The sequence below is a fragment of the Dermochelys coriacea genome, chromosome 2 (assembly GCF_009764565.3).
Source record: "Dermochelys coriacea isolate rDerCor1 chromosome 2, rDerCor1.pri.v4, whole genome shotgun sequence".
NCBI lineage: Eukaryota > Metazoa > Chordata > Testudines > Dermochelyidae > Dermochelys > Dermochelys coriacea.
The window spans coordinates 84,350,851-84,361,513 of NC_050069.1; the positions used below are offsets into that span (position 1 = coordinate 84,350,851).

Sequence of the window (10,663 nt, forward strand, 5' to 3'; positions counted from 1 at the left end):
ACAACAGCAGATTTTAAAAAAATCTATCAACATTTGCCCATTTTCCCACCAGGTGTACAGCATCTTATTAAAGCACAAGCAGCAGCTAGAGCTAAACTGCCGCCCACACATCACATCACCACATGAGCAAACCATATAAATATATACTGAAGATGAAAACCAAGCATACACCTACAATTCAGACATTAGAGGTATATACTGATGTATGCAGTCTAGGTTATATATGATACAAGAGAAAAGACTGCATAAATATTTTTCCAATATTTAGATTTGTACAAGTCATCTTTAGCCAAGCGGTACTGCAAGCTGCACATCAGAGTCCTTTCAAGCAATTCTCTTGTGTTACAATTTCCCTATCACTTTGTTTTATTAAAGAAAAAAATCCCTTGACCTACTAAGACACACAGATGCCTGTACTGAGTAACAATGTAATCTTATTTCTGTAACTCACATTCCTCCTTCCCAGTCCAGATGTATACATCAGCCTCACTTGTTTGTCAAGTCCACCATGTAGATTGTTAGATCTGAAGCAGGAAACCATCTGTGTTTACTGTACAGTGCACAGTACACCTCTGGGCACTTTAAATTATGAAATAATAAATTACTTCTGAGTTTATGTTCCAAAATATGGGATTTTTTCTTTTTGAATCACTAGGAACAGGACTGCAGCAGGACAACCTCCTGCCACAGAAATAATTAACCGCAGGAATAATTTACCAAGGAGTTAGGGTAGATTCTTCATCATTGGCAATTTTTAATCAAGATTGGATGCGTGTCTAAAATACATGCTCTAAGGGTTATTTTGGAGGTGTCAAATGGCCTATGTTGTACAGGAGGTCAAACTAGATGACCACAATGATGGCGATCAAACCTATAATCTTTGTGCAGCAGAAGATCCCTTTTAGTTGGAGCAATATCCAGAAACAAAGGTGCAGCAGCCTCGAAACGCTATATCACCAGCTCCCAAAACCGGTAACACAGCTGGAAGGGAACTTTAGGACCTTGAGGGTATCACCCAGAGCTAGTCTCACAGTTGTACAGTAATTATATTTATGTAAAAACGAAAACCATACCTATTAAGTTACCAAACAAAAAAAAAAACTTCCTCTCCCTAAAATTAAGTTAATTACATAGCTAAACCATCAGCCCTCAGCCTCTAGGAAAAGATGGATCTTTTATCACACCCTAAAGGTCAAGAGGCTCCAGGTTCTATCAGGCTAGCAGGAGAAATTCCAAAGTTGATGACAGTCCATCAGAAATGCCATACCACCAGGCCTTCAAATATACACGGTGCTAGAGAGAATGCCTCAGCCACCCTTGACTAACAAACATACAGGCAGAGAAGTAATCTCTTAAGGAGCCAAAACCAAATCCTATAGGTCTTTATAAAAATAAATATTAACAGCCTGAATCACACTCAGAATCCATTATGAAGCTGGTGCCATCCTTGGAGACCTGGTGTAATAGGTGTAAAAGGTATACAAGGTTCAAAAGGTGCCACCTTTGGAGAACTGGTGTAATAAGTTTCAGGTGACTGGCACTGCCAAGGAACCACACACATGAATTCTGAGCAAAAAGACATAGAAAACACTAACAAAATGTTCCATTACAACTTATATAGCTAAACTAATTTAAAATAGCCACCCATATAAGTGACTTTTTAACAACTTTCACACTGTTCATTCTAGCTAAAGCCTATTCTTTAAGAGCAATAGGATCTACGGATCAGCTTTTGTTATTAAAAAGTAAACAACATCCTCTCAATGCATTTCACACCACAGTTACATTCAAGAATTAAATTTCACTTCACATCAAAGGGCCCTGATCATATATACTACTCACACAATTGTTCTTAAAGAAAACCATTAAAGATGAAGCACATGCTACAGTTGGGGGTGGAATTTGAGTGTCTTTATTCAACATTCTTACAGAGCTAAAGCCACTGAAGGCTTGTTCATGGAACCACTATGACAGATGTCTAATATGCTCTCATGTAACAATATTTTAAGTCTACCCACACTGTTTTGCTGTTGATTTTATATCTGCTTCCAAAAACTCTTATGGCTCTACAATGGCCGACATGGAGAATATTAAATGAAGGCTTTTGTCACATCTTGTCACAGTGACTCAGAAAAAATCCTGAAAATCCTAGCACTGTTGATTTATTTTCACAATATACAGAGCTTAAAATCTTGTGTCTTTCACAACAGTAGCCATTTACCATAAGTTTAAATATGCCAAATGACTGAATTAACAGTGTTTAAAATACCTATATAGTATCTAAGACCTTGAGGAGCAGGCACAAATTCTTTCTATTAAATCTTTAATGAAGTGCCATCAAAAGTCTGGGTGCTATATATTTATATTTAAAACAAAAAAATCCACTTACCTGATCCCTTATGATCCAGCATGTCCCAAAGGGAGTTTTATGAAAGCCAGGACATCACAGCATTACACAATAAAACAGGAACCAGCTGCCATGACTTCAGGAGATACCCAAAACAATAACTACATTTTAGAATCACTTATTATATAATGAACCATCATCTTCCTTTTCACTATTGACATACCATGTAAAAATCCTTCATCCTTGTAGATCATCTTAAAAAATTACAAATGTATTTGGACCAGGAGGTCCTTAAAGCTGAGTAATAAAAGCTTCAAGTTCTTTGAAAAGGGAAGAGACATTGTAGCGGAGGCTAAAACTGGAAGAGTGGTACTAGAATTATGAAGAACCTAATGCTTTCATTAGTTTGATGGTGGTACATTTTATGCATAAGTCACATTTTATACACACACACACACACACACACACACACACACACACAGAGAGAGAGAGAGACTAACATTAAATGTGCTAAAAATAAAATAAAGTTCTCAATTAAGACTTTACAGCTTCCTAATAAAGCAACATTATTTTCTGTATGATTAACTCTTAATATAAAGGTTTCCTGAATCGATAAAAGATATTTGTTGTAACCACCCCTTCTTCATATATTTTCAAGACATAGATGATTATCTAGTCTCACCTCTTGCATAACAAGTGACACAGAAACTTGTCTAAAAAATTTCTGCATCAACCCCATAACTTCTATTTAAAATTATGGTATATATTTTAGAAAGGCATCCAGTCTTAGAGACGTCAAGGTGATGGAGAATTTCCCACATCCCTAGATAAATTGTTCCAGTGGTTAATTATTGCTATTTTAAAAAAATGTCCTGTATTTCTAGTCTGAATTTGTCTAGCTGCAACCACTGGACCTCATTATGCCTTTTTTCTGCTACACTGAGGAATCATCTACTATCAGAAATCTCTTCCCCATGTAGGTACTTGTAGACTATGACCAAGACACTTTAATCTTCTCTTGGATAAATAGATTGAGCTTCTTAAGTCTCTCACAGTAAGGAACATTTTCCAGACTTCAAATCATTTTTGCAGGTCTTTCTTAACCTTCTCCAATTTCTCAACATCTTTTTTAAGGGTGAACATCACAATTAGACACAGTATTCCAGTAATGGTTCCACTAATGCCAAATTCAAAGGTAACACCTCCTCCATAATCCTAACTGGATATTTCCCTGTTTATACATTCAACAATCGCACTAAACAGTCAGAATGCCCAGAATGATGATGTAGTTATCTACATTTACCTTAAGATCTTTTCAGTGTTGCTGCACTCTAGGATATTGTCACCCATTTTGTAAGTGTAACCTGCATCCTTTATTCTTACGTGACCTTCCATTTGCCCATATTAAAATGCATGTTGTTCAAATAAATCCACCTTACCAAGCCATCCAGATTGTTCTGTATAACTGATGTGTCCCCATCATTTTTGACACCTCATCAATTTGTATCATCTGCAGATTTTATCAGTAATGATTTTAATATTTTCTTCATTGATAAAGATATTGAATAGCATTGGGTCAAGAACACCAGAAACACCACTATAGACCGAATCTCCACTTAGAGTCAGTTTTTGCAATCAGTTAATGAGTTTTTAAATCCACTTAATATGGACGACAGACTTTGTATAAAGCTATGAACACATCCTTGTTCAAACCACATTTTGTTCACTGAAATCTACTGTATTTATATTTTATTATGGCACCAAAAATAACCCCAAAATTTTCCCTTATGGAAAAATCTATATGAGCTTCTTACAATATCAGCATTAAATTATTTGTGTTTATTCCATCAGTATTTCTCTCATTACTTTACAATCCTGTTCAGCACTCTTAACACACCCCAAACTCCACTGAAGTCAAGAGGAGTTTGGAGTGTGCAAAAATGTACAGTAAGGGCCTGAACTTGCATGTAAAATACAGTATTAACTATTACCGTTTTTGTCTCTCAAAAAAGCTGTTTTTAACAAAGGTTATACTAGGCATGTATTGTTATTCATACCAGAGGCATTCTTTTCAGAGCATTTGTAAAGGAAAGTTCTGAGAAATAAGATTTTTTCAAAACCTGCACTGCACAAATACAATTGTTCTATTTTACGAGACAGTGAAAGTTGGTTGTCATTTTACCTTTGTCAATATAACATGACTATACAAATGACTTCAGAGTATTAGAACTATTTTCATTGCTTGTTAATATCTAATAAGGTGAAGTTCACAGCACTAAGCCCACAAAGGATATCCTTGTCAATATGTGAAGGCCTATTCCTGTCTCTCCATTTGTTAGCTGTACTTCACAAACAGTTCTCTTTTCAAGGCTTATCTTCTATAAACAACTGAAAATGTCTCTTCTAAACTCAACCACCTATTATGTAAGAGAAAGTTGGTGCAAGAGTATGCAAAATTGTAAGTCCTGAAGGGGCCATATCTTCTAAAGTCAACCACCTAATACATGAGAGATGATAGGTGCAAAAGTATGCAAAATTTGTTTAAAGTCTTGAAGGGGCTATATATTCTAAGGTGTAAAACCAAAGCTCTGATACACTTTCTGATTAAAGATTTCATGACACTTTTCACAGGAGTAAAGATGTGATTTCCTGGCATCTTGCCCAAGTTCCAGGTTTTGTCAATTACCTATCCAAATGCCCCCTGTTGTTTCAATTAGACATGGTATTCTTCTTCACTTCCCATCTTGAATTACTGTGGACTGTTGCTAAGCCTGGTTAACAGCTGCCACATTTCACCCAGAGTTGGCTGCATTTCAGTGGTTGGTGAAACAATTAGAAACAGAACATATACATAGAACATAAAAGCACTTTAGCATCTTTTGGAATGAAAGATGCTACACAAAAGAAAGGCACACTACTCAAACTTAAATTTTTATTTCATCCAGGTTAGATAACAAAGGTCCTTGTACCATATTAAAGTGTCCTGAAAATACGTAATGGAATTATGGGGAAAGACCCATTAGATTCTCTTGTTTATCCCACTACTAATTGGTGAACTGTTTCCTACAGTTTATCCTTGAGTACTATTTCAGTCTAAAAAAAGAAAAGGAATACTTGTAGCACCTTAGAGACTAACAAATTTATTTGAGCATAAGCTTTCGGGAGTTACAGCTCACTTCATCGGATGCATTCAGTGGAAAAACTGAATGCATCCGATGAAGTGAGCTGTAGCTCACGAAATCTTATGCTCAAATAAATTTGTTAGTCTCTAAGGTCCCTCAAGTACTCCTTTTCTTTTTGTGAATACAGATTAACACGGCTGCTACTCAAACTTATTTCAGTCTACTTTTAGATGACTCAGAAACTGTGTGTGCACAGTATTACAGCTGTCTCAACAAGAAATGCCCCCCCACACACATATATTTAGCCTAAAAAAATATTTTGCTCACTGTTATCCCATAACTCCTAGACATAGCTGTTTGAATTATGCTAAACAATTCCTCGCCTTCCTTGTGTTTACGAAGTGCAGCAACCCAGTTTCACTGAACTTTCAAGGACCAGGGCTAATATTTATGGTTTAAGAGAACTTTGAACTAGCCCTGATTTGGGGTGTGTTTTGAATTTATGCAAACATTTCACATAGCTATACTATCATCCCTTTTTTCCATGGTATAATTCCTCTGCACACGATAATAAAAAACATCGCATTTTTAACCATATCATAATACAAGCTCAACATTCAACTTGTCCATTATTTCCCAGCTCTCTCAATATTCCCTCTTGCAACACAGCATACACATACTGCACTTGCAATTTACACCAGGGCTAGATTCACAAAGGAACCTAGGCGTGGTTACCTGGAACACTGCCATGCCTTTTAGGTGCCTAGAAAAATCAATGGGATGCACAGTCCTGGGCTAGGCACCTAGCCTCCCTATATAATGAATGGGGAGGGACAAATGCCTCAAAATGGGATTCACAAAAGACAGCACCCTAGGCAACTCCTCACCAAAACTTGACAATGGGAGGTGCCAAACTGAGGGGCTTGTGCTAAACCCTTCCTCTCTCTCTGAAATAGGTACCAAAATCCAAGCTGCAGAGAGGCACCTTCTTCTACTTGGGATTATCATCTGAAAACCCTGTCTTGGCATTGGGCACCTACATCGTTTCAGCATGAAACCAGGAGCAAAGGAGGAAAACACCTCCCTTATAACTTTTAGCCCAGTAGTTAGGGTAGTCACCTGGGATGTGGGAGAACAGATCCAGTCCACCCTCAAGCCAAAGAGGAGAAGGGATATGAACAGGGATCTGCCACGTCTCAGGTGAATGCCCTAATCACTGGGTTATGGGATATTGTGACATGGGGTTCCCTCAGTTGAAGCTGTTCCATGGTGGGTAAATAGTTAAGAGAAGTCATTGGAGCCAGGGAACTGGACCCTGGATCTCCCACCTCCCAAGTGAATGATCTAACCACCAGGTTATATAGTCATTCTTATGCTCTCGCTCTCTCTCTCTCTCTCTGGCATAATGATTCTTTCACTGTTTATTCACAATGCAACACCTTCAAACACATCAAAAGATCCCATATCCCAGTTAGAGCACTCACCTGAGAGGTAACAAATCCCTTCCCCCCTCTTAAGTAGGTCTCAGCGGTCTCCCACATGAGTACCCTAACCACTGGGCTAAAAGCTGTGAGTGTGCTATTCCTCCATTTTGTGCAAAGCCCACATATAAGGACCCCAATCCAGTAGGCAAGCTCAGAGCAAATCGACTGGACTTGGCCGCCACAGTAAAACCCTTGCTTTTCCCCCATTTGTGCATCGTCTGGGATTAGGTGTCCAGATGCCCAGCAGGGGCCGAAACACGCATGCTCAGAGGCAAAAGTTTACCTGAAAAAATTGAGGTGCCAAGTGAGTTTACGTGCCTACAACGCTGGGCAGCAGTGGCTGTGGAGGTTTTTTAAATCTCAGTGAGACCTGATTCTGGGATTTAGGCACATAAAGTGACAGCTAGGCACCTAAGTACTTTTGCAAATCTAGTCCTACAGCCGATATTTCTGGTTGGCTGTAATATTGTAATAATCTGGAGTGACAAAAATGTGCAGAAACATGCAAAGTATTTTATACTACTTTATTTTATTAAACACAATTCAAATACATGCTTTGTAAGCACTGTGAAATTTTAAGGCTATACAGCGTATTTGTTAACCTATCTGAACAGTTGTATTTGTACTTTCAGGTATGAAACCAAATCCTGCTCACAGTTAAGCATGCACTTAATTGTACTCATGAGAATAGTCCATACTTTCTGTAGGACTACTTATATAAGTAAAATTATGCATATGTTTAGGTTCCAAGCCTGAAAGCATTAGATGATTTTTCTAATCTTATTATCTCCTAAAAGGCTGAGATTTTTATACAGAGATTTTTTCTTCCCTTGCAAACAAAATAAAATCAAAATGCACCAATTCCACAGCTTTTTGTTTTGTTTTTAAAAGAACTTGACTAGCAATTTCTCTTGGATAAGGGTTTATTAATGTCTTCAGAGAAAATAAAGTCTCTATACCCCACTAATTCCATCATGGGGAAGTAACATTGAATTAATGTTCACATAATAGGCTTGGCAATCAATACAAGGCCTTCACATTTATTTATAGGTCAAATGCCAAACAGAGGAAAAATAAAGCAGGCTATACTGTATACTTAGACCTTTCAGATGAAAAACTGCTGAAATCCTTCTACCAGTCCTTCAGCCTGGTAGGGCTTTGTGAAGGGCCACCCAAACTCCCTCTTATCAGGTCAAGTGCAAGAAACTATTGTCAACAGGAGTTAATACCTATTGAGTCTATTAGCTCTAAATAATAATTTTAAAAAATCCTTCATTTGTGACTTCCACTAACTTCAACTTATGAAAGACTATTGTTCTCTTCTTTAACATATTTTTATTTATTATTTTAAATAGTTTTAATTACATTTGATTTGAATTGTGTCATGTTGTGTGTGTAAAAAAATAAAAGTAAGTAATATATGTCCCAAAAAACATTTCTTTCATGGGGAAGCCACCACAGTCACTAATTCTGGGAAACCAAAAGGCATGTTTTGATCTCACACTTTCAAGGTATTTGCCAAAGACAGTAAACATTTATGGTCCTGATCCTACAAACACATATGTGCTGAACTTTGAGTATGTGACACAACGTGCTTAAAGTTCAGCATATGCATTAGTGTTTGCAGGTTTGGGGCCTAAGTGAGCTGAGGCAATTAGTCTACCCTCCAAAATCCTTTGGGGTTCGAACACTTCTCCATATAATTAAAGCAAATATGATGGGTTAAAGTGTTGTTCTTTCATATATTTCAAAATAATAAAAGAAAATTATTTATAAAAGGGTGGAATTTTCAGATTACTCAGATACTTTTGAAAACTGCATCCTAATTCACTTCAAAACCAGTTTCGCAAACTCGTTTTACACAAGCAAAGAAGTCAGGCAAGTGAGAGAATGTGGCAATAAAGGAAATCACTAAAAAGAAAGCCAGGTTGTACTTCAAAGTGACAAGAGGTACCCTGTAGTTTAGCAGACACATTATGATCAAAAGCATTTGCCTTTTTTTAAAATCATGTGGCACTTCTTAAAGTAAACATCGCTAGACAATCCATACAAATAAAGACTAAAGCCAAAAGAAATGAATCAACAACAGCATTAGGAAAATACGACGCAGCCATCCTCCCATTATTTATATATCCCTTGCCTCGTGTCTCAGAGTAAGACTACGGTCACCTCCAACTGTCAACACATCAGCGCAGTTTTTGCACACAGCCACTGATCTCAAAACCATACTGCAAAAGAGCAAAGCGCAAGTGCGCCTTCATTGTCAACACGAGCAAAATGCGAGCTCGGACGTTTCGGGAAACGTTCACCACAAACCCCACCCCAGGACGGACCTGATCCGGCCCCCTGCCCTGACACTAGTTTGTTAATCGAGCCATACCGGCATCTCGCGAACAGCAACGCAACTGAGCCGCCTATTGGCGAGCCTTTGGCCTAGTAACTTTTGGGGAGGGAGAAGCCGCAGAAGAACCAACCACCTGCAAACCCCCCCCGATCATCCCTCCCACGCCCAGCGGCGCCTCCGCGCCACCTTCCCTCCCGGGGGCTTTACGCGCCGATCCACGCGCGCGGCTGAGCGTTGCCCCGCTGGGCTCGTGCCGGCCAGCGCGCTATTGCCCGAGCGCAGCGCGGTAACAAAGGGCCGGAGCCCCGCAGGGCCGATGCGCAGCCAGGGTAAAGAGGCGCCTCGCTGACAGAGCTCAGTTAACCGAGAGCCGCTCCGCGCTGCCGGGGCGACTGACAGAGCGAGCAGCGGACCCCGCTCCCTGCCTCTCCTCCGCTAGCTTTGTGTCCTCCCCAGCGGGGCCAGGAAAGGCGAGCCGGGGACCCCGAGCCGCAGGGCCCGGCCGGGGCCGCCCCTTACCGTGAGGGGCGGAGAGACGGGTCCGGCGCGCTGCGAGCCCCCCAAAGCCCCCTTTCCCCCGCACGCCGAGAGCCTGCGCTGCGAAGCCCCTTCCTGCGCTAACGCCGCTGGTTTCTCCCGCTGGGTCTCGGGCGCTCCGCCTGGAGGAGGGGAGCGGAGGGGAGGAGACGGGGGCGGACCCCGCAGGTGCCGCCCCTCCTGCCCTGACAGCAGGGGAACCGACTCAGCTGGGGGGCAGGGGAGATGGGGGGGGCCGGGGCCGGGGCCGGGGGTGGGAGCGCGACAAAGTGGAGCCGGGGTTGGTCAGGGCCTGTCGGGGGGGGGGGAGGAGGTGAGAGGTGGAGCCGGGGTTGGTCAGGGCCTGTCGGGGGGGGGGAGGAGGTGAGAGGTGGAGCCGGGGTTGGTCAGGGCCTGTGGGGGGGGGAGGTGAGACGTGGAGCCGGGGTTGGTCAGGGCCGGTGGGGGGGGAGGTGAGAGGTGGAGCTGGGGTTGGTCAGGGCCTGTGGGGGGGGGAGGAGGTGAGAGGTGGAGCCGGGGTTGGTCAGGGCCTGTGGGGGGGGGGAGGAGGTGAGAGGTGGAGCCGGGGTTGGTCAGGGCCTGGGGGGGGGGGAGGTGGTGAGAGGTGGAGCCGGGGTTGGTCAGGGCCTGTGGGGGGGGGGAGGAGGTGAGAGGTGGAGCCGGGGTTGGTCAGGGCCTGTGGGGGGGGGGGGAGGAGGTGAGAGGTGGAGCCGGGGTTGGTCAGGGCCTGTCGGGGGGGGGAGGAGGTGAGAGGTGGAGCCGGGGTTGGTCAGGGCCTGTGGGGGGGGGAGGTGAGAGGTGGAGCCGGGGTTGGTCAGGGCCTGTGGGG

The 10,663-nt window shown here is 42.0% G+C and overlaps 1 protein-coding gene across 8 annotated transcripts in view; it reads right to left on the reverse strand.

Moving 5' to 3' along the window:
* The window catches only part of GREB1L (GREB1 like retinoic acid receptor coactivator), a 231,879-nt gene extending 221,831 nt beyond the window's left edge, over nucleotides 1-10,048 (reverse strand). For 5 of the 8 annotated variants that reach the window (XM_043508012.1, XM_038390230.2, XM_038390228.2 and 2 more), the window contains exon 1: nucleotides 9,817-10,048. The gene's annotated coding sequence lies outside the window, so the exon portion shown is untranslated. The remainder of the gene's footprint in view (nucleotides 1-9,816) is intronic. The other 3 variants (XM_043508014.1, XM_038390235.2, XM_043508013.1) reach the window with 1 other exon arrangement.
* Nucleotides 10,049-10,663: the final 615 nt, after the last annotated feature.